Here is a 26759-nt window from a genome sequence, read left to right on the forward strand (position 1 = left end):
CTTTGTTTTTGACTGACAAAGGCTTAACTGAAAGAAAAAGATCCTGTTTCCAACTTTTGTTGAAAATCTTTCTAAAATGCTTAAAATTGATTTTTTAAAATTAGTGGGTAGTGGATATATAATCAAGCTTTCTTGGTGATTAAAGATTTTTGCAGCACATTTCTGTCAGCTGGATAGTGATAGAATATTAGGTTGAATTTGCATTGACTGTAAAATGATACACTGAAAACGAGTTACCAGAATATTAGAGTAAAACTTCCAGTTTTACTTATTTTCAGTTGATATTTTACCTAAGTATTCAGCAGAGAAGGATGTTGGTTTACTTAGAAACTTTTGTTGGTTGTTGGGTCTTGGTTGAAGTTTAACAGATTTACCTAATGAGTGTACATGTATGTTTAGAAAAACTAATAAATAGGAACTGAACTGAGTTAACCCAAAGTTAGATGTTGAAGCCCAGTGGTAGTCTTTGTTTTAACATTTTGTTGTTATTAAGATTAAGAAGTAGCTCTCAAGCAGGCCGTGTTCAAATCTGTGACTTGGGCAGCCTTCTGTAGATGGAGAGGATGGGAAGGGAAGCCAAGTTTAGCACCTTGATTGCTCACCTACACAGGGATTAATTTAAATTCAGTAAAACTTATTATACATTTACTATGACTATTAATCCCTAACTCTTGGTGCCCCTGGAGGTACGAAGATAAACAAGAGATGGCCCCAGCCTCACAGAGCTCACAGTTTAGGGTGGGAAAACTCTGGTATACGAAGGTGGGGTGGAGTCAGGGGGTGATCCAACCAAGGGATGTATAGTTCGGGAACGCTTAAACCCGTTTAGGTGGTGGATGCCACTGAGGAACACAATGGAATGCTGATCCATTTTATATCACTACAGAAACTAGAATTGATCTTAAGAGCCGAAAACATAACTACTTAAATCTATATATGTACTGTAAGATCACAACTGTGAGCTCCCAGGCCCACAGAATAACCGCAAGCTGTTGAGCTGAGCAGGATGGACGGTTCCCTAATTTTTTTGGTTAATGTTAACACGCACCTCATTAATCCATGTTGTCATTTGCTAGCACTTGTAGCCAGACAAACAGTAACAGGTGCCCAAATTTGAAGGAAATGGAGACTTGAGAAAATTCTATCCACTAATTTAGTTTAAAACTCTGATTTGAGAAATGATGAGCCCTCATTTCGGTAGCAGCTCAGAGAACCCCAGGGCTCTGTTGGAAGGGTACGCGAGCATCTGAGGTGCTGAGAGAATGGGCATTGTGTCCAAAAAGATTTATCGCCTTTCCAGCCCCAGCCAGGCAGTCCCTCTAGAAAGTACCCGCTCTGTTCCTGGGGGTGGGGCGGGGTAGAAATTTCTAAATGGTAGGTATGCTCCTGGCTCAGCTTTATACCTTTCCTTGGCACTAATATTCCTTCAGAAAGTAGCTGCTCAATAAGAAAACTGTTGAAGAGTGCCACAAGCTGGAATTTGGAAAAAATTTCCCTATAAAAACAATGCTATAATGATTATTAGGTTTAAATGAAATGGTGTTAAATTCATAATAAAAAGATGCAAATGGGTTGAATAGATTTTGTCTGCTGGTCTTGGAATTTATCCTCCTATTTATGACATTATATATATGGAGTGGTGATCTCTTACTTTTTTAGCTTCAATTAGCAAATATTTATCTCAAGACTATCACGTGCCAAGCAGCTTCTGGACGTGCTGGGTCTGTTTCCTCTTGTATTAAATGGAGACAAAAAGAGTTCTTCACCTCATAGGATTGTTATGAAGATTAAATGAATTATAATATGTAAAGCTGCTCTGAAGAGTGTCTGACTTATCGAAAGTGCTTAATAAATATTAGCTGGCCATTCTTAGTATTATTGTATAGCAGTGTAATAGCCACTGTCCCTCCCCACAGGGAAATTCAAACAAACAACTTTGTAGCTGGGGCCTGCCTGTATTCTGCCTGTGTTCTGCTCTTTAAGGGACCAGCTGTTCTCTTGCAGGTGGGGCTGGACTGCCCTGTGAGCAGTTGGTATTTGTCTGTGTGGTTTGACTGGTAAGCAGAGCCCTTTTCACTTTTCCCCTGGGGCTGAAGGACAGCAGAGCAGGGAAGTGGTGGGGAGCTGCTGGCGGCTTCTGGAAACTCTAACCAGTGGCCTCGCCTCATGGGAATTGCAACTCTACCCCCCCCCCCCCCCCGCGTGTTTACTTGCCTTCCGGGGAAGGACCGAGTCTGTGGATATGAGGACTGCTGGCTTGCACACCTACTCTTGGAGGCTCTCAGCTTTGTGGACATGTGGGTCTCCCACTGCCTGTGGAAATCCTGTGAAGACCAAGTTTGCTGGTTTGATATAAAGACTTTCTGTCCTGATCTGGAGGAAGCAGGCAAGAAGAAAAATCGGACTTTTTCACTTTTCAAAATATGTCAAAGTCTTAGAGTTAGCTTCTTCAATTATAAAGTTCCAGAATTGTTTTGGACATCCTAAAGCAAAAACACCAGCTTCTGAAGCTGTCAAAGATTTGGGATGAAATTTTTACATGCTTCCTGCTGCTAAGCCTTGCGTAGCTCAAGTTAGTCCCAAGAGGATTGAAGAGTGCAAGAACTACACTTTCATGCTGTTGAAAATCTTGGTAAAATGAAGCTTATTACCTCCTGAGTAACACCAAGGTATACAACTCTGTCAAGTTTAAGACGAACGGTGACAAGGGTAAATAGGAACTGTTCCTGGCAGAACCGAGTGGAGGACTGTCCTCCACAACTGATACTCGTTTCACCACTTAGAGGCTACTTTTATCTTTTCTGACTAGTCCCTCATACTTAGCGCCTCTGCTTTCAGGGGCCTTCTGTTAATTTTGGTTGGGGTTTCCCTAAATGCCCATTCTTATCTCATGGTAGAATAGTTTCCATCCATTCAATCAACAACTTCTATATGTTTTCATTCTTCACTGGTTTCCATGTTACCCATAAGGACCTGGCCTTTATGGGAAACAAAACAGAATAGAACAAAAACTAGGTATAAAGCCATTTAACCAAAAGTATATAGATTCAGTTTTCAATCTTGGTAGAATTTGCAGAATTTTATTATGTTAATTAAAAGTTTTCAGCTTCAAACTTGGACCGGGCTTTACTAACAGAAGACATATTTGTTTTGTCCTCTGCTCTCAGAGTTCCTTGGAAAGTAACCATCTGGGGGAAAGCTTATGAAAGTATCTCTATATCAGTATCTACTATGGGGAATACTGGACACTTTGAAGAAATACTCAGTCTTACTTTGGTATCATCTTTGGACACTGAGCTTAGTTTTAACTGCTTCTACAGTTAAAGGTGGGACATGAAACCGGTTTTCATCAGCACAGAGAAGCTGTTAGTAACTCAAGGACTGAATACCGCCTGTATCTTTTGAATGTTGGTGGATGGAGGAAGTGGCCTCAAAAACATGCAGGTAGACTTCAGATAAATCCTCTTTTTATTATTAGATCTTTCAAATTGATCATTGATATAGTGATCCTTCAGATTTAATATAGGACTGATGCTTGGATTTGCAAACAGGGAGTACAGAAAAAAAACAAAGGGTATCTAACTGCTGAGATGATGTCTTCTGTGTTCTGTTTCAGTGTCAAACATTTCAAAAGACTGTAACTCTACACTAGAATCTTGATACCGCTATGGCAGCAGAGTATTCTTAGAGCTCAGGAGCAAGGGTCTCAGGAGGAAGAGAAGCAGAAGCATGAGGCACGTGCCAGTGGAATCTCACGTCTGTAGCTAGACCCACTGTTTGACAGAAACCGGCCAGCTGTGATGGTAAAAGTGACTTTGGGGCTTATTTCGAAAGTACTTAAACATTGTGACTCACTGAACAAAGCTGATTAAGGAAGAAGTACAACTACCTGTAACCAAGATTGATGACCTTGATTGAATGAAGAAAAATTTACCTGCCTTGAGATGGAAAGATTGAGAGAGAGAGAAGTAGTATTGTGCGATGGATTCACCATATACTTGGGATCTACCCCATTCTAGTTCTAGCTGTGTGACACTGGGCAAGTTGCTTAACCTCTCTGGCCTCATTTTTCTCACTGTACAGTAAGGATATATACATGAGGTTAGTATAAAATAAAATGATGAACAGGTAAAGGGCTCAGCCCAGTGGCTGGGGCATTAAAAGAAAAAAAAAACCTGAATAATTGTAAGTAGTATCCTTTATAGTTTTACTGGTATTTCAAGAATAAGAACTAACATGAAAAAGCAATTTTAAAATTAGGGAAGAAAAATATGTACATTTACTTTTTTAGGAGGTAAAGTTGAGATGACTATCAACATCAGCCATGGAATTCACTCAGAATTTTGATTCGTACTTTTAAGGAAAATACCGGTATTAATTTTACTTTCTCTAAAGATAGTTTCATACACCAAAGTCATTTTATTTTGAAGAGTCTGAGGAAATGAGAAAATTAGAAAGGAAATAGCATATGAGTGTGACTATATTATAAAACAAGTAGCAACGATGAATGTGAGAACACATTTACCTTCTTAGCTTCTCTGGATCAATGAAGAAGATTTTGTAAGTACAAAGTGGAAAATTCAATATTCTTACTATTTAATTCTTTGGTATAAATAAAGATATTGTTATAATTAAGCCATACTTTTTTAATGATACTACACTCTTTTAATTTTAAAGCTAGATGGCTAATTATGCTATATTTAAAATTTTTTAACTTTAGCATTTGTAAAGTGCTTTTAAAGTTTTTTGAAGCACTTTTCTGCTCTTTTAATAATTCAATCCCCAGAGTAATCTTCTAAGGTAGTCAGAGCAAGTATGGTACTATTTTTTACATTCTGCAAGTGAGAAAAAAAGCAAAGGAGGTTGAATGACACAGCTAGTCGGGGATGGGGTTGGCACTCAGTAATGTTATGCTTAGAACTTAAATTTGTTTAGAATGTGTAGTTTGAAATCAATTAGATTGTTCTAACAAACAGTCCTTGACAGGAGGAAGAATATTTTTTTTAATCTCCATTTCACTCTTTAATCTCAACGATGAGTCCTCACAATGTGTCTTCCCACTTAATCATACCACCTTCTTGTCAGAGTTCTCTGTAAATTATATTCCATTTTTTTTTGGAAAATGATGTCTTAATCTCCAGTATGATTATGTGGCACCTGTGTACTCTTTCAAATGAATAATTGTCACTGTTAAATTGACTCCAGACCCTCAGATTGTCAAATTTAGTGAATAGTTGGGTAAATATTATAAACTCCAATCTCATATTTGGGTGAAAACTGAAAACTTCAGTCATCCAGATATCTGTAAATACTAGATGATTGAAACATAGTTCTTTTAATTTTTCATATAGACCCATTGTCTCATGTATTGTAGATACGACTTGAGTGAGGAAAGTTTAGGAAATGTTTCTGAGTGCCCCATCAAGTGCTTGTTGGTTTGGGGTGTTTTCACATGCTTTTTTTTTTTTTTGAGGTACGTGGGCCTCTCCCGTTGTGGAGCACAGGCTCCGGACACGCAGGCCTAGCGGCCGTGGCTCACGGGCCCAGCTGCTCCACGGCATGTGGGATCTTCCTGGACTGGGGAACGAACCCGTGTCCCCTGCATCGGCAGGCGGACTCTCAACCAGTGCACCACCAGGGAAGCCCCACATGCTTTCTTTTAAGGAAACTTTCTTTCACTCTCCAGAGTCTGGCCATACTTGGGACCTGCTGGACGACAGATACTCATCTATTAGTTCCTAGCGGGGCTCCAGCTGGTGTGACTTTCACACATTCTTAGAGAGGATCCATCTACAGCATATGCTGAAAATGACAGTGGGAGAAAAGAAGCAACATCAAGCCAGCTGCCTTTTTGCCCAAGGCAGACTGAAGAGAAACCCTTCGAAAAATAATGCTGTACGTTTGAGATGTCATTCATAAACAAAGGGAAACTGCTTCCTATCTTTACACTACTTTGAAATTCACTCCTCCCCTCTTGACCCCAGCTTCTCTGAATCAGTTGAGTCACTTAAGTGATGGGAATTAAATGCTGTAGAAGCTGGAACACATGTTTAAAAGAGTTTTGAGAAATCTTACTTAGGGCTTCCCTGAATCAAGGTAAATAAGGAAACAGTCACCTCTTCAGCCCTTGGGAACTTCTCATGTTTTGCTTAGTAAACACCTGTAAATTTTATGGCCTGTAGTGCTTTCTTTGAGTTTGGGCCCCTTGCATTGTGTTATTTCTGCTTTTATCTTTTTTTGTGCACAAGCCTTGTTTCCCAATTAAATTGAGGAATAGGACACATTTTATAGTTGTGTATCTCTTTAAGTTCTTACATATTTACCCTGGAAATCTACACAGAGGAGATACTCAACACAATGGTTACTGCTAATAATAATTACAGATTTCCCCTTGGAGATTCTGATACTCTCCATCCCCCACATGGGAATGGAGAGTGTATCGCTTTCCTGGAGAGGCATTTGTGACTTTAGTAAGTTGACAAGGGGTGTGTATAAGCATGGCTGAGTTGGAAAAAAGACTCAGAAATTCTTTAGAGAAATCAGTTTAAATTAAATATCAAAGAGTCATAGCATTCCCCCTGCTTAAGAGATCTAGTTAGATTAAGCAAAAATGTAAGTCTGTATGATCAGGCCACCCAAGATGTCTGTTCTCTTGCTCTCTGTACATCCCTCGCTGGACCAGCGCCTGCTTCACCTACCCTCTACTCACATGACTGACCTTCCTATATACTTGCCCCCAACCCAGCTGGTGATTGTTCTAACATTTAGATAGAACATCTCCACCTGATAGCTTTTCGAAGGGGCGGTGAGGGGCCTGCCCCCTGCTAGTTTCCCTGGTAACCCACGAGCCAACCTGACGTCAGTTCCGCCTATAAATGGTAACCTCCCCCCTCCCTCCCGGAGTGAAGACTGCAGTCACATCCTGCCCATCGTCAGCCGCGCATGGTGGGGTGTTGCTCGGGGACCTTGCTTCAGACGTGTAAGCTCGCCCACCCTCTAAAAACCATTGATGTCTCTGTCACTGACTCTGGGCTCTAACTTTGGTCTTGAAGCTGGGCCAGTACAGGGTGCAGCCCAACACAGCCCAAACTAAGTTCAGTCAATGTGAAGTTTTTTCCTTCCTTGTAGTTAGTTCACCACATTTTAGACAAGGAATTAGATTCAAAGACTTTGTTGGGAGACAAGATAAATTGTATAAGTGCAATTGTTTTTTCATTTGGAGAAGACAGAGAGAAAGATCTACTTACTCAAAGGACCAAGAGAGTCACACAAACTTCACTGAGCCTAAGTAAGTAGTATCTTAATTCTCAAAACAAGCCACACTTGAGCTGATAATCACACACAGGAAGGTGTTTCAGCTCACCACCATAATTACAATAACCTCAACAGCGGCACACCTCTCCTTCTCTACCTCCCTCCCCTTGTGCCCACTTCAAACTTTAAATTTACCTTCATTTTATTGGGAGGAGCATCTTGACTTGTGTCAGTAAATAGTACTTTGGAAGCTGGTCATTCTGGGAAACAGCAAACAAGAAGGTCCTAATGGAAATGGAGACTTCCTTCATGGGTTAACTATGGAAACAGGCATTTCTTTTTCCTTCCTCTGGTGGAGACAGATTTTTCTTCACTGTGTCTTTGTGTGTGTGTGTGTGTGTGTGTGAAGTCATCAAAGTAATAGCACATACCATTCCAGGGATTTAAAAATAATACATGGCTGCGAAATGGAAAATGGAGGTAATTACTATATTTGTGTAGTTTGGGTCAACTTCCTTTTGAACTGTACAAATAATATGTCTATTTTTCAGATAATTGCCTAATTTTTGCCAAGGCAGTTTGTTTACATGGCACAGATAACCTGAGTAAACCTAAAGAATGCCTTGAGTGGGGCTATCCCTCTCTATGTTGTGTTCATAATGGCATTTAAGGTTGGCTTTAGAATTTTAAGATATATTTACATAGTGTGTATCTCTCAAAACTACTTCACTCTGTATATAAATAGGGTTTGCTTTGAAAGACATTGGACTGGGACTTCTCTGGTGGTGCAGTGGTTAAGAATCCGCCTGCCAATGCAGGGGACATGGGTTTGAGCCCTGTTCTGGGAAGATCCCAGATGCCGTGGAGCAACTAAGCCCTTGTGCCACAACTACTGAGCCTGCGCTCTAGATCTTGTGAGCCACAACTACTGAAGCCCACGTGCCTAGAGCCCATGCTCTGCAACAAGAGAAGCCAGCACAATGAGAAGCCTGTGCACAGCAATAAAGAGTAGCCCCCACTTGCCGCAACTAGAGAAAGCCCGTGCACGGCAACGAAGACCCAATGCAGCCAAAAATAAAATTATGAAAAATAAATAAATGAAGGACATTGGACTTTCTGCCTGCTCAAAATACCTCTGCTAGACCTCATATCACCTTGGTTGGAATTTCCTTTCATTAGCAGCCAGTCTGATCCCCAGAGACTAATTTGCTGAGTAAACTTCTGTGTCATTTAAACTTAGACTCAATTTCCTCATTTGTAAATTAAGAGGTTGAAGAGCTCTACTTTCTCTGGTCTGTTTTTCCCTGTTTCCTTCCTTCTCTCTCCAAATCACTTAGTTTTGTGTTTAGTGTTTTTCTGTATTCAATTTGCAAAGTGTTATAGATAATTTTAATTATACTGCAATCAAAATGTCAACTTCTACTCTTAGGAAAACAGATTCTAATTGACTAGGATTGCTCTTAAGCACTTTCTTATCAAGGAAGTGTTCCCTCTGCAAATCCCTGATAACCATTCTCTGTAAAGACTCAAAGAAGTTCTTAACCTCCACTCGAACTTCCTTTCTTGTTTCAGACCTTTACATCATCTTCATTACCTTCTATGCTTCCACTAGTGAGCTAATGGCTACAAGTAGTTGATATAGAGATAGCTTCAGTTTTATCAGGTCTTCCTTTTTTTTGGAACATCAGGCAGTGAAAGCAAAATAATTTTCTCTACTGTCTCATAACATCTTGAACTGACAGGCACACACCTCTGTTGGGAGAGAGATACTTAATTTTAGTAAGGCCAAGCCTGGTTCCTATGTCCACCACTATAGGCCTTTTAATCTTAATCTCAGAAACTCTCAGCTAACTCTGTCTCCCTCAGTTTGTGTCTAGCAATAACAGTTGTGCAGTGAAGGAAACACACACCTAAACACACACACACATACACAATGCAGAGTCTCATACGTGCAGTTTCTCCTAGTATGAGTAAAATATCACCTGATGGATACATTTGGACGAGGATGGGTCGAAGAAGAGATTGTCAGTTTTTTTTTAAATTGAGTTATAATTGATACAATATTGTATTAGTTCCAGGTGTACAACATAATGATTTGATATTTGTATAATAGATATCGCGAAGTGATCTTCATAGTAAGTCTAGTTAACATCCATCACCATACATATGTACAGAACTTTTTTTCTTGTGATGGAAGCTTTTAAGATTTATTCTCTTAGCAACTTTAAATATGCATTATAGCGTTATTAACTGTAGTCACCATGCTGTACATTACACCCCCGTGACCTTTAAAATTTAATTAATTAAATTTTTGTAGATAGGTCTTTATTTTTATTTTATGTTATTATTATTATTTTAAATTATTCAACTTATTTAAACTAAAACCAAACAAACCAATTCACCCATTTTTTTCCACCACCTATCCCCAGCCTCTTGCAACCACCAATCTGTTCTCTGTATCTATGAGCTTAGTTTTTATTTTATTTTTTAGATTTCACACATAAGAGAGATCTTGTGGTATTTGTCTTTCTCTGTCTGACTTATTTCACTTAACATAATGCCCTCGAGGTCCATCCATGTTGCTGAAAATTGCAAGACTTCATTCTTTTTTATGGCCAAATAATATTCCACTTTATATATATGCCACATCTTCTTTATCCATTCATACATTAAAGAATATGTAGGTTATTTCCATATCTTGGCTATTGTAAACAATGCTGCAAAGAACATGGCAGGGTGTGGGGGGCAATATATCTTTTTGAATTAGTGTTTTTCATTTTCTTCATATAAGTACCCAGAAGTGGAGTTGCTGGATCATATGGTATTTCTATTTTAAAAATTTTGAGGAACCTCTATACTATTTTCTGTAGTGGTTGCACCAGTTTACATTCCCACCAATAATGCACATGGGTTCTGTTTTCTCCACCTCCTTATCAACTCTTGGTTATTTATGTCTTTTTGATAATAGCCAAATAGTGAGGTAATATCTCATTAAGATTTTGATTTACATTTCCCTGGTGATTAGTAATGTTGATGATCTTTTCATGTGACTATTGCCCATCTGTATGTCTTCATTGGAAAAAATGACTATTCAGATCCTCTCCCCATTTTTTAATCTGATTATTTGTTTCTTTGCTATTAACTTGTATGAGTATTTTTTTAAAAATTAGTTTATTTTGAATATTTTAATTTTATTTTTTATACAGCAAGTTCTTATTAGTTATCTATTTTATACATATTAGTGTATATGAGTTCTTTATATATTTTGGATATTAATCCCCTTACCAGAGATATGATCTGGAAATACTTTCCCCCATTCAGTAGGTTGCCTTTTCATTTTGTTGATGGTTTCTTTTAGTGTGCAGAAGATTTTTAGTTTGATGTAGTCCAACTTGTTTATTTTTGATTTTGTTACCTTTGCTTTTGGTGTCAAATCCAAAAAACCATTGCCAAGACTGATGTCAAGGAGCTCACCATCTAAGTTTTCCTCTAAGAGTTTTATGGTTTCAGGTCTTACATACAAATCTTTAATCCATTTGAGTAAATTTTTGTGTATGGTGTAAGGTAGTGGTCTAGTTTCATTCTTTTGCATGTAGCTGTCCAGTTTTCCCAACACCATTTATTGAAGACACTGTCCTTTCCCCATTTTATATTCTTGGCTCCTTTGTCATAAATTAATTGACCATATATGCATGGGTGTATTTCTGGGCTCTCTATTCTGTTCCACTGATCTATGTGTTTGTTTTTATGCAAGTACCATACTGGTTTGATTACTGTAGCTTTGTAATATAGTTTGAAATCAGGGCGTGTGATGCTTCCAGCTTTGTTCCTTTCTCAGGATTGCTTTGGCTATTCAGGTGGGACTGTCAGCTTTTAACTCTAGAAGCCTGAAAGTACCGACCTTATAGTTAGGTATATTTCCACATGGCACACAGACATTTATTGAGTATCCATTATGTGTTAGCCATGGGGCTGGGTTCCAGGTGGGAAGTATACAAAGCTAAACTGTGTGCTTGTTGAATTCACTTTCTAGCAATGGAGCTCCCCCCACTCCTGATATGCCTCATAATTTGTGTACCATTAAATGTTTAGTCCAGGCAAAATTGCCAAGTTTAGTTAGTTAGTTTAGTCTTGAATAGCACCTGATTCCCACCTGAAACTGTAAATCGTCTCAGGTTTACTCAGAACTTGGCTTTCATACAGATACCTCACGTTCCAGTCTCAATGAAAGGTGAGCAAACCTTGAGGATGCTCTCAGTAGTTCAAGCATGAGCTTAGAAAAGTACACCCAGATGAGGACTGTTGATTGAGAAAGCTTCATATCACTTTCCAGATTGAAAGTGATTGCAAAGAAAAGGACATTTCCACCCACCGTCCCATCTTTCCTTCTGCCCTTCCTTCCTTCCTTCCTTCTTCTTTCCTCATAAAGGCTATAAATGTTAGTGTAGTCTGTTGGAGTTTCCAGAAGAATAAGCACTCCACCACACATTGTGCACTTTCTTTATTAATCAGAGTAAGATTGAGACTTATGAGATACATCTTAGAGACAGCCCAAGAAATCTCTCAAAATTTCTCCACTTTGTGATTCACTTTTACACGTGACAATTTAGAAGCAGACAGTGATAGGCTACTCTAAAGTAAGTTACAGTCCCCAGTTTAACCGTTACTTCCAAAAGAACCTCAATATTCTTTAGAGCTATCAGTTGATCGCTTGTGCAAACTCATGCTGTCATTCCAAACGTTCCTGCCCAGTTTCTGCTGCCAGGAGCTGTTGAAGCTGTTGAAACCTTTCCTTAAGACAGTATGTGTTTTCCCTCTGATGAGGGATTTAATCTGATTTATTGGGGAAATCATTTTTTTGAGAATGATTAATATCTTAACATTAATCCTTTATTTGTCATTTTAACTTCTTAAAGATTTTTACCTTTATTATTTCCCTTTTATTGTTTCAACTTAATGTTTGTTCTAAACTTAGAAACAGAAATATAATCTCTTTTATTTATTTGAACTTTTGGGCTGAGTGGGTATAGTTAAAAGGGAAGCGTTTCAAGAAACATGGTCATAGACAAGAAAACAATCCTAATGAGAGTGAACATGACCCATGTCCAAGCCATAATTTAAAACTCCTCAAATATTACTTTCTTTAGGAAACCTTCCCCAAGATATAAAGTAGGGAGTTAAAGGAACAGGTAAAAATAATCTTTCTAAAATTATCTTTGAGGGTTTTCTTATTTCACTCATGACTCTTATTTCACTCATCGTATATATATTAAGAGCAATGCCTTTTTTTTTTCCCATCATAGGGTTTAAGCTTTTTGAAGTGAAATGTGTAAGTTTTGATCTTGAATACAGATCCCAACCCAATTTAGTTGGTCTTTTATACCCCAAGTAATCAAAAGGTCTAAGCTGTTCTTGTAAGAACTTCACATCGTATGTTGATTCTGATTCCCGTAAACATATCAAAACATCCAAGCATATAGAGAAACTCCATCTTGAGGGTTGAAGCAGTAGAATGGGTTATCATATTAACTCCTGGCCCATGGCAAGTCTATTAATGTTTACAAGGAAAATGCATTTCCTTGTTCATTTATTCATTAAACAGTTAATCTTTTTTGCAAGCCTCCTATGTGTAACAACAGCCATTCCAGATCAGGGGCGGTCAAACTATGGCCTGCAGGCCAAATCTGGCCAGTTGCCTGTTTTTGCACAGCCCACGAGCTACGAATGGTTTCCACATTTTGTTGTTGTTTGTTTGTTTTAAATATTTTTAGGCCAAGCCGTGGTGGCATGTGGGATCTCAGTTCCCCAGCCAGGGATTGAACCCATGCCCCCTGCATTGGGAGCATGGAGTCTTAACCACTGGACCGCCAGGGAAGTCCCTCACGTTTTAAAATAATTTAAAAAATCAAAAGGAGAATAACATTTTGTGGAACGTTAAAATTATATGAAATTCAGATTTCAGTGTTCAGAAATAAAGTTTTAATGGAACACAGACACACTCCCATTAGCTATGGTCTATAGCTGCTTTTATGCTAACAAACCAGAGCTGGGGTAGTTGCAACAAAGACTGCATGTCCTACAAAGTCTAAAACACTGTCTGGTCCTTTACAGAAAAGGTTTGCCAATCCCTGTTCTAGCCACTGGGAATTCAACATGAGAAATATAAGAAAAGTTTCTGCACTTATGAAATTACATTCTAATGGGAAAACAAACAAAAAGAATAAATGAACAAGATTGTTTCAGACCTTTGAATGTATGATAAAGACAATGAAACATTTGATGTGATGGATAGTGAAGGTGGTTAATTTAGATGGGGTGGCCAGAGGAGGCCCCTGTGATAGCGAGTCTGAGAGCTGAAGACAAGGAGACAGCCATGAAGCATCTGGAAACAAAGGGTCCCAGTCAGAGGGAACAGCAAGTGGTAGGTCTCAAGAACAGGAAAGCGTGGCTGGATCACAGAGAGATGGGGAGAGTAGTGGGTGAGATCAGAGAGGGAGCTCGGGTTAGGTAGGGGCCAGCTCACAGAAGGCCTCTTAGGATGTCAGGTGTGTATTTTTCTCTATGGGCAAAGAAAAATTCTCTGAAAGCTTTTATGCACAGGAATGATATGATCTGAATTACATTTTAGAAAGATCAACTTGATGATTGTATGGAAAAGAGATTCTAGTGGAAGTCAAAGTGGACACAGACTGTCAGGGGCTGTTGTAGTGGACCCAGTGAGAAAGGGTGGTGGCTTGAATTATGGGTGCAGCTAGGGGGAGGGGAAGAATTGGATAGATTTAGAGCTTAGCTTGGAGGTGAGCTGTCAAGGCTTGCTGAGGTGGAAGGTGAAGGAAAGAGAAAAACTGAGGATTACACTTGGGTTTTTGGCTAAGCTGGTGCCATTTCCTAATGTAAATTGTACTCAAAACTATTAAAATATATGAACTTATGTCTCAAACAGGAGTTCCTATCTATGTAATGGGTGTTTCTCACCCATTACAAGGTATAGATGTAGTTGTGCATCTATACCATGGTGTCTTACTAATTTTTGTCTTTACTCTCTTTCCCGAATGTAGGAAATAATTGATATCATCCACAAAGGCATGTTAACCAAGAGGAAAGACGGCTTTTAACTTCAAGTCCGCGTGTGGACCTCTTTCTGCAGAGACTGAGGAAGAGGTAGGTATGACCATGAAAAACAAGCTTAATACCACTTGTGAAGTTTGCCTCACACAGGTGATCTGTTGTTGATTTGTAGTTAACAGGGAAATAGCTAGATTTCCTTGTGGCATTCTCACTATTGCTCTTAATTCCAGCAGATATTTGGAACATTGATTCGGTTGTTTTAGTTCAGCCTGTTAGAGGTATCGAGTTGATGCAGCCAGCCAGCCAAGCAGCAATAACCTGTATTTCCCCCCCGGCTGTAGAAATAGTGTGTTTGCAGAAAGAAAACGTGTTTCTCCCAGTTTTGTCAGCATGATCAAACATTAATGATGTGTATCTGCAAAAAATTGTGAGAAAATTGGGGGTATCATCTTGGGGGTATCACTATCATTAAAAAGATGAGAGGAAGAAACTGAGAAACCTTTACTAGATTTTTTTCCCGATCTTCTATAAAAAGAACCAGAACTTTAAACCTCCCCACAGGTGATCATTTTAGTTACACTAATGATCCATAAAGATTACATGATTTTGAACAGTTGCGGTCACTGAAATGGTTGAAAAGATAAAATGAACTGGGTGATAGGGTGGTTGTGGTAATCAGCATCAGACTCTGTACAACTTGTGGTAGACTGAGTGTGTGTGTGTGTGTGTGTGTGTGTGTGTGTGTGTGTGTGTGTGTGTGTGGAGAGAGACAGAGAGAGAGAGATGGAGAGAGACTTGAACTTGAGTTCAGGTTTGAGTGGCTAGCTGGGTGATGACAGCCTTTACTGAGACAGGAAACCTGCAGAGGGAAGCCACTTGGGGGATGAGGGGAATGACTTCAGTTTGGGGCCTATGTTGCATTTGGGTTTCTCATGGATATCCATTTGGAGACATCCAGGAAGTAGTTGGAGATATAGGTCTGAAGTTCATAGAAGAGATTGAGATGAAAGATTTAGGGCGACTTTAGAATCTTGGGAGTAAATAAGATAGCCCAGAGAAAATGTGCATAGTGAAAAAGGCTGATATTCACTCTCTAAGGAATAGGGATAAGAAGAGAAACTTGTAAAGGAGACTGCAAAGGAGCAATCAGAAAGCTCTATACTAAATCACTAGAGTGAAGAACCGTAGAAGCCACAGGAAGACTATTTTTAAAAAGTAATCTATGGTGTCAAATGCTGAAGAAAGGCAAGTGATAGAACACCTGAAAATGTACACTGAATTTATTCATACATAGACATTGGTGATCTTGGTGAGAGCTATTCTGGTAGAGCAATTCATGGCAGAGAAAACTAGATTGCAGTGAATTAAGGGAGAAGTGGGAAGTGAGGGAACAAAGTGAGTACTGTCAAGTTTTTCAGGAAGTTTGACTGCAAAGAGTAGAAATGCAATAGGGCATTGGATTAAAGAGGTCTTGGAAAGAAGAAGATTTCCCCCTTTCCCACCATAAGACTTGAGCCTGTTTGAATACTGATGAGAAGGTTTAATAAGCGAGAGAGATTAATTACAGATCAGCGTCCCAGAGAACACTAGGATGGATTTCATCGTACTTGTTGAGGGTTTGGCTTTATATACAATGATGGATAGTGCTATCTTTCCAGTAGTAGAAGAGAAACGGAGAGTTGAAAACAAGGGTAGATTTGATAGGTTAGATAGAAGTTGAGAAGCTCCCTTATGATGACTTCTCTTTCTCCGTGGAGTAGGGGGAAAGGTTATGGGATGGAAGTGCAAGGTAAAGTGTAGCTATCACAGATTTGAGGGGAGGGAAGTGAGATTAAAGCAGCATGGGAAATGATCATGGCTAAGGAATCCTGGTAGGTTCCCTGACAGCCAGCTTGGAGAGCCCAGCAGAGAGTGATGATCACAGATTTACGATTGCAAATTGCCCGGTTGCTACTTCTCACCTGCACCATGCAACACTGAACCAAACCTGTGAAGTTTCATGGAAAAAGTAAACAGTTGATTGATAGTTCTCCACAGCCACTATGGAGAACAGTGTGGAGGTTCCTTAAAAAACTAAAAATAGAACTACCATATGACCCAGAAATCCCACTAGTGGGCATATACCCTGAGCAAACCATAATTCAAAAAGAGTCACATACCACAATGTTCATTGCAGCACTATTTACAATAGCCAGGACGTGGAATCAACCTAAGTGTCTGTTGACAGATGAATGGATAAAGAAGATATGGCACATATGTAGAAGGGAATATTACTCAGCCATAAAAAGAAACAAAACTGAGTTATTTGTAGTGAGGTGGATGGACCTAGAGTCTGTCATACAGAGTGAAGTAAGTCAAAAAGGGAAAAATAAATACAGTATGCTAACACATATATATGGAATCTAACAACAACAACAAAAAGTTCTGGAGAACCTAGGGACAGGACAGGAATAAAGACACAGATGTAGAGAATGGACTTGAAGACACAGGGAGGGGGAAGGGTAAGCTGGGACGAAGTGAGAGAGTGGCATGGACATATATACACTACCAAATGTAAAATAGGTAGCTAATGGGAAGCAGCCACATGGCACAGGGAGATCAGCTCGGTGCTTTGTAACCACCTAGAGGGGTGGGATAGGGAGGGTGGGAGGCAGACACAAGAGGGAGGAGATATGGGGATATATGTGTATGTATAGCTGATTCACTTTGTTATAAAGCAGAAACTAACACACCATTGTAAAGCAATTATACTCCAATAAAGATGTTAAAAAAAAAAAAGTGAACAGTTGAGTTCACCTGGAGGTGGGGTTTTGCCAAGCAGATGCTATGGAAAGACAAGTGGGTAGGGGAATCTAGAGTACTGGTAAGAGAGAAATCAGAATGTTCAAACCATGAAATCTATGCAGGATAATTAATGGAAATTAAGATTGGAGAGGGCTGTTGGGCAAGGAAAGAGTAGCAGAGGACTGAATGTCCTGATAAACTTCCAGCACTCATTCTAGACTCAATATGCATTTGATAGATATTCAGTTGATAGTAGAAATATATAGATGGCTACTTCCAAGCCCAAATACCAAAGGTCATGGGACTCCCACATGTATATCCCATTCCTCCATTACCAACACCTCTCTTCCAACTGGAGGGAACAGTTTATTAAATCAGAATATGTCACCCTGCCTCTGTACCTTTTGTCATAACAATATCCTGTATTAATGCCTGTTCCATTCCTTTTTGCCTATTCAAATCTTACCCATCTTTTAATACTTAGCTCTCCCTTTATTCACAAAACTTTCAGCTGAGGGAAAGCAAAGGGAAAACAAAATTCCCTAACATTTATTGAGCACCTATTATCTTCCAGGAAATGTACCTTTCACATGCAATTCTAATCTAATTTGGGCACTGGAGCGCTCAACTTCCTTTTGAATGTGAGTTATTTATATTGTCTTTAACATTATATGGCATTCCTCTATGTTTACTTGATTCAAGAGATTTTTGTGTCTATGTCTTACCCTTATACTGTGTACTAATTTTTTAACTTTTTATTTTATATTGGAGTATAGCCGATTAACAATGTTGTGATAGTTTCAGGTGCACAGCAAAGCGACTCAGCCATACATATACATGTATCCATTCTCCCCTACACTTCCCTCTCATCCAGGCTGCCACATAACATTGAGCAGAGTTCCCTGTGCTATATAGTAGGTCCTTGTTGGTTATCCATTTTAAATCTAACAATGTGTAGATGTCAGTTCCAAACTCCCTAACTATCCCTTCCCTCCACCCTCTCTGCCCCCGTAACCATAAGTTCCTTCTCTAAATCTGTGAGCCTGTTCTGTTTTGTGAATAAGTTCATTTGTATCATTTCTTTTTAGATTCCGCATATAAGCATATCATACTATGTTTCTCTTTCTCTGACTTCATTCAGTGTGACAATCTCTAGGTCCATCCATTTTGCTGCAAATTGCATTATTTTATTCTTTTTAATGGCTGAGTAATATTCCATTGTATATATGTACCACATCTTCTTTATCCATCTTCTGTTGATGGACATTTAAGTTGCTTCCATGTCTTGGCTATTGTAAATAGTGCTGCAGTGAACATTGGGGTGGATGTATACTTTTGGACCATGTTTTTCTCTGGATATATGCCCAGGAGTGGGATTGCAGGGTCATACGGTAGTCTATAGTATTTTTTTTGATGGCTTAATTATGTTGTATTTTCTGTAGCACCTTTCAGAATGAATTGGACATGGCAGGTATAAATTCTTACTTGATTAAGAATATGAAAATGCAGATAATAGACTAAAAAGAATACGGAAAAAGGAAAGAAATGTGAGTGCCAACCATTATCCCTTGTAAATTCATGATATGTGCTGGGAACTGGGAAAAATTGAGAAATATTGCACTAGTGTTTGAAATATTAATATACCTTCTAAAAGTGGGTAATTTACTGCTCTTTCAGTAGACTCAGACCTGATACATTTATTATAGAATGTCTTATAGCCAATTCTACATAACTGTTTCATTTGAAAAGTAGCCAAATGTGATATATTGGGTGGAGACATAGATTTCTTTTTATTAGTTGTGTTCCAATATATTTATATGAGTTTATAATTCAGTAAAATATAATTCAGTATTTGACTTATTTTGAAAAATGCGCACTGTATAATTTGGGTAGTTGCACATTAGAATATCTGATAAGGTTTGATATCCAAAATATATGAAGAACTCCTACAACTCAATAACAAAACAAAAACAATCTGATTAAAAAAGAAGGCAGAGGACCTGAATAGACACTTTTCCAAGGAGACCATACAGATGACCAATAGTTACATGAAAAGATGCTTAACATTACTAATAACCAGGGAAGTATAAATCAAAACTACAGTGAGATATTACCTCACACCTGTTAGAATGGCTCTTTCCAGACCAAAAATAGAGTTGGTGAGAATGTGGAGAAAAGGGAACCTGTGTGCATTGTTGGTGGAAATGTAAATTGGTGTACTCACTGTGGAAAAGAGTATAGAGGTTTCCCCCAAAGTTAAAAATTAAAAACTATATGATCCAGCATTTCCACTTCTGATTATTTATCCAAAGAAAATGAAAACAAAATGAAAAACACTAATTCGAAAGATATATCCACTCCCATGTTCATTGAAGCATTATTTATAATAGCCAAAATATGGAGGCAACCTAAGTGTCCAATGATAGATGAATGGATAAAGAAGATGTGATCTCTCTCTCTCTCTCTCTCTCTCTCTCTCTCTCTCTCTCTCTCTCTCTCTCTGTCTGATGGAATATGATGGAATATTACTCAACCGTAAAAGAATGAAATCTTACCATTTGCAACAACATGAATGGACCTAGAGGGTAATATATTAGTGAAGTAATACCACATGATTGCACTTATATGTGGAATCTAAAAAACAAAACAAACAAACAAAACAGAAACAGACTCATAGATACAGAGAAGAACCTGATGGTTGCCAGAGGGGAGGTGGGTGGAGGGACAGGTGACGTAGGTGAAAGGGGTTAAGAGGTACAAACTTCAGTTATAAAAATAATTCATGGGGATGTAATGTACATCATAAGGAATATCATCAATAATATTGTAATGACTTTGTATGGTGACACATGCTAACTAGACTTATTGTGGTGACCATTTCATAATGTATAAAAATATTGAATCTCTATGTTATACACCTGAAACTAATATACTAATGTATGTCAATTATAATTCAATAAAAATTTATGTATTATTTAGTAAAGGTACTATTTAAAGTTAGCTAAAATTTTAAAAGACTTGGCCCGTTTAAAAAAATAGTGGTGTTTATGTCAGAGATGAAAACCAATAATTCAAATTTCAGCAGCAGCAGCAGAGTAGTTTTTTCGAGTTAAGACTGGAATTGGCTCATTAAAGAAATTTTGTAGCATCTCATCGAGAAATGGCTATGAAATTTTCTGTAATGAACCATCAAAACTTTCTTCTCTTCCTTTTCCAAATTCTCCTCCTACTTCATTTTTAGGAGGTTTATAATTTTTTTATATTCAAAAGCTAAGCTTCATTTAAAGGCTTTGCCAATATGATGTTCATTTCATAGACAAATTAATTCAAGCACAGACAAGTTATACATGTCTGAGTTTCTGCAGAAAGTTTTTGCCGGAACTAGCAATGGAACTGGAGTTTCCTATTTGCAAATGAGGTAACTATTTTAGAACGTTACATGCTGTATATTTACTGGGCAAAGGCTGTCAAACTTGTTATACAAAGACAAATGGATCAGTTTTTCTTCCCTTTTTACAGCATTACCATCACCTTCTGCCTGGAGATTGTCATTTTCTTCATTAACCTCAATTATATTTACTAAAAGGAATGTTCATTTTAGTGAAAATTTACAAAGTATTTCAGTATTTTAAATGCTTAGCAGTTTCTTGCCATGGGAAAAGGAGAAGCTTTTTCAATTATAAATTTACAGTGACAGATAAATCATTGAGATGACAAAGGCTAGGCCATTTTAAATTTCATATGTATATATAGTGTTCTGATCCCTGGATATACCGTAAGAGTAGAGTCTATAGAAGCTACCAGAACATAATAATAACTTACATTTGTAAAACAAGTGTCACAACATGTTTTCATATGCTTTATTTTGCTTTCTAAACATAGTTGTTTTTCCTTATTATAATAGAAATACATGTGCATTATAGAAAAATTAGAAAACACAGACACATAAATGGAAGAAAAATAAAATCTGTTACTCTGAGTTAAACTCTTTGGACACTTTGAGTTTAGTTTCATACCATCCCCAGACACCCATGTGTGTAGATCATATACATAAAATTTTTACTTGCTTGTACACTTAATAGTTACATTTTACACACCATTATATACTAGTAGCTATATTTTTTATTTTTACAACATTGTTTTTAACAGCTGTATAGTACTTTATTATGTCAGTATAGTCTAATTTATTTAATCAGTTTCTGTTATTGGATAGTTGATTGTTTCTAACATTTTGTTATTACAATCAACACACTGGTAAATATCCATTTACATACAACTTTCTGTGCTTTCTTAATTATTTCCCGAGGCTAAATTTCCAGAAGAGGAAAATCCAGGACAAAGTTCTGGGCATTTTTAAGTCTGATAATTACTGCCAAGTTGTCCTCCACAAAGTCTTATAATTTGCACTCTGACCAAATACATATGAGACCAAATACACTCTTTCCTCACTAATAGAAATTAAACTATTAATTTGCATTGTCTCATTCTGATTCTTATAATAATTGTGATGTAGACAGAACAGATGAGGAGAAATGTTAATTGTCACACATCTAGAAAGAAACAGGACTGGAACTCAAGTTTTCTGACTTGCCATATCACATATTTCTTTTTTTTTTTTTTAACATCTTTTTTGGAGTATAATTGCTTTACAATGGTGTGTTAGTTTCTGCTGTATAACAAAGTGAATCAGCTATACACATACATATATCCCCATATCCCTTCCCTCTTGTATCTCCCTTCCACCCTCCCTATCCCACACCTCTAGGTGGTCACAAAGCACCGAGCTTATCTCCCTGTGCCATGCGGCTGTTTCCCACTAGCTATCTATTTTACATTTGGTAGTGTATATATGTCCATGCCACTCTCTCACTTCGTCCCAGCTTACCCTTCCCACTGCCCGTGTCCTCAAGTCCATTCTCTACGTCTGCATCTTTATTCCTGTCCTGCCACTAGGTTCTTCAGAACCATTTTTTTTTAGATTCCGTATATATGTGTGAGCATACGGTATTTGTTTTTCTCTTTCTGACTTACTTCACTCTGTATGAAAGACTCTAGGTCCATCCACCTCACTACAAATAACTCTTTTATATCACATATTTCTTGCCGTCATGCTGTCAATGATGGCAATTCCAAGTGAACGGTCAGGAAAGAACCTCTAGCAGGAATTCTTACACGCCACAGCCTGACTCATGTCTGTGTTGCTGGCAGTGCCCTGGCCTCCAGCCATTGGACTGTGGGTGGCACAGTTTTTGTGTTCTGAGGAAAAGGCCGTGTGGTCACCCTGCTTGTCCAGGCCAGCACTGAAGCCAGTGGGAAAGGGAGGAGGAAAGAAAGTTAGAGGCAAAGAGGCAGTGGAGGGTGACCAAATTATAGACCTTGTAACAGCATGTCCCTAAAACCTTTTGAGTCTTGCCCCATTTTATGAGTAAAATAATCCAGGCCATCCATCTGACCTGAATATTTTAAATTAGTGAGTTTATTTTTATAATTTTTTTAATTGTAAGATTCACATAAATAGGATTCTGTTTCTGTTTTCATTTATACAAGTTATTCAAGGATCCAAATTCTCATAAGTGAAACAGAGGAGGTGGTGAAGGAAAAAAATTCTCTTTTGAATAGAAAGATATAAAAGTGGGGTTGTTTTAATAAGAAATTTATTTATTTATTTATTGGCTGCGTTGGGTCTTCGTTGCTGTGTGTGGGCTTTCTCTAGTTGCGGCGAGCGGGGGCTACTCTTCGTTGTGGTGCCTGGGCTTCTCATTGTGGTGGCTTCTCTTGTTTCGGAGCACAGGCTCTCAGAGCACGGGCTTCAGTAGTTGTGGCACGTGGGCTCAGTAGTTGTGGCTTGCGGGCTCTAGAGCGCAGGCTCAGTAGTTGTGGTACACACGCTTAGTTGCTCCGCGGCATGTGGGATCTTCCCAGACCAGGGCTCGAACCCGTGTCCCCTGTGTTGGCAGGTGGATTCTTAACCACTGTGCCACCAGGGAAGTCCCAAAAGTGAGATTTTTTAATTTTAATTTTTTGTATCATATCATTTAGTAAATTTAAATCAAGTTTGAAGAAAATTAAAAAAAAATAGAATAGCGATGTGTTTAATCATACAGTTGTTTGCCAAGTTCTAAAAAGTATTTGGCTATAGAATTGTGTTAGAAAACTGTTGTGCAGAAGTGCAAGCAGCATTTGTTAGGGGCTAATAAACCAGATATACTAGTAGGTGTTGTAGGGTTAGTAAGATGAAATAGTTACAGGCTCTGTCCTCAGCAGCCATCTTGTAGTGGCCAGAAGGTTGCTCCAGGAAGCTTTCCAGACCGTTAAAATCTGTCCTCTGATCACTAAACCTACTTCATAGATTGAAGTCATCTATTTACTTGTCTGTTATACCCACTAGACTGTGAGTCCCTTGAGGGAAGGAACTGTGTTCTGCTGCTTACTGTGTCCACCATGAGAGGCTGTATAGAAGAGGGGTCATAGAAACTTAATACAACACAACTATACCAGAGGAAACATAACATCATATTTTACCATGTTGGGGGAAGGAATTATTTTTTGATTATTATGTTCACTACCTCTCAAAAATATTGGGCTATACTTTTCAAATTTATTAAGGTAAGATGATATATTATTAAATTTCAGTTCTTATTAATTTTGCAAACTTGGTCATATCATTTATGTTCTCAGTTTTTCTCATCTGCAGAATAAGGGTGTTAGACCAGACCAATAATTCTCAACTGATGTTGGGGAAACCTATCCCAATATTCAGGGATGGAGTAGAACACCTCAGAATCTTAGGATATTGTGGTTTGAGAAAACATACTCAGTATCATTATATAATTTTAAATTTGTAAAATAAAAAGAAAGGCTCTATTTCTATAATATTAAACAATAGAAAAAAGAAGTATCCTGGAAAATGTTGGCATCCAGGCTTCTCAGAGGTTGTGGGACAACTCTTCCCAGGAAGTTGTATAAGAAACTCTAAGGTAGGTGTGGGAAGGGTCATAATTTACATTTTTTATGGCTTTCAATGAGTTCAGTAAAGTTAAGAGACACTGCACTAATCCAGAGAAGCTCCAGTCACCTAGGATTTCATCGTGGATGACATAAATGTTGTTTTTCTTTGCATGTGTTGGCAAAGTTAAGTCACCTTTGTTTTTTTTTTTTAACTTATTTTGAAAAGAGGCAAAATCTATAGATCATATTAATATTAGGCTGAGAAAGATAAAGAGGATAAGAAAACCAATCAGACTGAGTTATTGAAGAATTGATGTATAGAACTGCTCTTACTTCTTGGACTCGCCCACATGATCCAGGAAAGGCTGATGGTTTAGTTTAATTGTAGCAAGACTTGTGAGAGAACTGAAACCCAGCATAGTGGATTTGGGTGATGGGGTGCTGTATTTTTAAGGGACCTCAGGCTGTGTTCTCGTAGTGCTTGGGGTCTTATTTGAAGGAGTTTTTTAAGGGTTAAGTACTTGCTGTTTGGCATCTGAATGACTTCCCCCTGCAATAAAGTGCTTCCAGGTCAAAATCGACTTGATTTTCATATAACTTTCTGGTCGTGAGTATCCACATCACAACAAAAGTATAAAATGATTAAAAATGCCCAGTGCAAACTAAAAACAAATAAAGATTGAAATGCCACCCCATTGCGGGAGTTGATAAAAAAGTCAGTTCTTGCAATCTCCTCTTCTCTGGGGCTCTCTCAGATGGATAGTGAAGGAGATAGCTGTGCTTTTTATATGTTGTGACTTTTGGAGGCCTGGTCCATGCCTTCAACCCCCAGTCCCTCGATGACTTGGCCACACTCCTGTGGTCACAGGAGTCAACAGTATCCTGACATCCTCAGTTACAAGCCAACCTGGGTTACTTTCACCTTCCATTTTGCCAGTGTGTCCCTCAGATACGCAGAAGCAGAATCCGTTTGTCCTCTCTTGTGGTATTTTAAGCTCTGATTCTAAACTACTGCATAACTTTCGACTAAGTTAGGGCATAGTTCAATTTGGGTCATGGTCCACAGATTTAGAGTAGCATTTTTAAAATTCGACTTTTTGACCTAAATCTTTAAGTACCTCTCAGTTTGGGTGTTCTGAAAAGCAGATGTCAAGGTAGATTAGATGAGCAAGAGATGTGGGGGGGAAACATCGTGAAGGAAAAAAGGGAGGGAGCACGAATAGGCCAAGAAGAGCCTTGAGTCCTTGATGCAGGTCTGTGAAAGGAGAGAGGGAAGGGAGGATTGGGTTGGAAGGAGCCTCAGACCACAGTGTAGTTCTGAGGAAGTCTCAGCCCGGCTAGTGAGGCGCCCTGAGCTCTCTGAGCTCGAGTGTCCCATTAAAGGAATCCTGTGTCAGGCTGAAGTGGCCTGGGCCTACTGCCGCCACCGTGCTCTGTCATTGTCTGGGGGCGGCCAGTGGGAAGTGTGATCTAACTTGAACGCTGCACTGGATCCACAAGTGACCATTTGAGGCTGTCCGTCAGCTGTGTTCCCTGCAGCAGGTCCTCTGGAAGGGAGAGTTGAAAGGGGTACCTCCACAGCCACTGAAGTATCCAAAGGTGGCACCTTAAATCTCAGGGTCCTCAGCAGAACTTTCTAAAGGTTATTGGCGTTATTCTTTCTACTCTCCACTCCCATCTCCTGCCAAACTCATGGCAATTCCTTCCATTCCTAGACTGTCAATACCCACAGAGCAAGCTTAGATAGGGAAGCTACACCTCCAGGGGCTCACTTTTGTTGGTTTTTACTTCCTAGCCAATAAAATCATTCCTTAAAAAAAAATCCTAATTGTCCACAAACATTTCAGTGGTGAAATTCCCAGCACTGTGTTAAATACAGAGGACACGAGATAAATAATACACCTCAAAGGACTCATACCCTAGAGAGGGTGATGCACAAATTAGCATACATTTTAATAATGTGATAAATAGAGGAATAGATTGAACACAGAAGAGAACTAACTTGACCAGTCTGGGTGAAGTCTGAGCAGAGTCTCCAAGGACAAATACAACTTAGACAGAAAAGGCAGGCGGAGGCAAGTCTAGGCAAAGGCAAGAAAGTATGAAGAACAGACTATAAGAAACATGGTGTTCCTGGAGGATAAAGGAAAGGCTTATGAGGTAGGCAGGATCCAGATTTATGCTTGGGAACTTGTACTTGATTGTGTTAGCCATGATCACCTGTGTGTTTTGATTGTGTTAGCCATGGTCACCTGTGTGTTTTGATTGTGTTAGCCATGGTCACCTGTGCATTTTACAAGTGTGGCAGAGGATTTGGATGGGCAAGACGAGAGAACAGTAGGAAGCCACTGCCTGTCAACTATTTATTTCCATCCATTGGAGGACAAGAGTCCTGGGGAAAGATTGCCTGCTTTGCATACAAAAGACGTGGGTTCTAATCTCAGCATCACAGTTTACCATAGTTTTTAGGCGAGTCATGTAACTCTAGAAATGGAAGTTTCTGTTACTTAAAAACTGGCAATCATGTTACTTGCCCTGACTCCTATTGAGTTGTCGTGAGGATCAAGTCGGTTGAGACAGGCCTCTATGAAGGCACTTTGCAAACTTTCAGCACTGTAAAAAATTAAGGGGCTGTTATTATGTGCTGCTCAGGAAGTAACAGGCACCTGGGAAAACCCACAGAGTGTGGTTTTGTAAGAAGTTGC

Source organism: Pseudorca crassidens, chromosome 13 (genome assembly GCF_039906515.1).
Source record: "Pseudorca crassidens isolate mPseCra1 chromosome 13, mPseCra1.hap1, whole genome shotgun sequence".
Taxonomy (NCBI): domain Eukaryota; kingdom Metazoa; phylum Chordata; class Mammalia; order Artiodactyla; family Delphinidae; genus Pseudorca; species Pseudorca crassidens.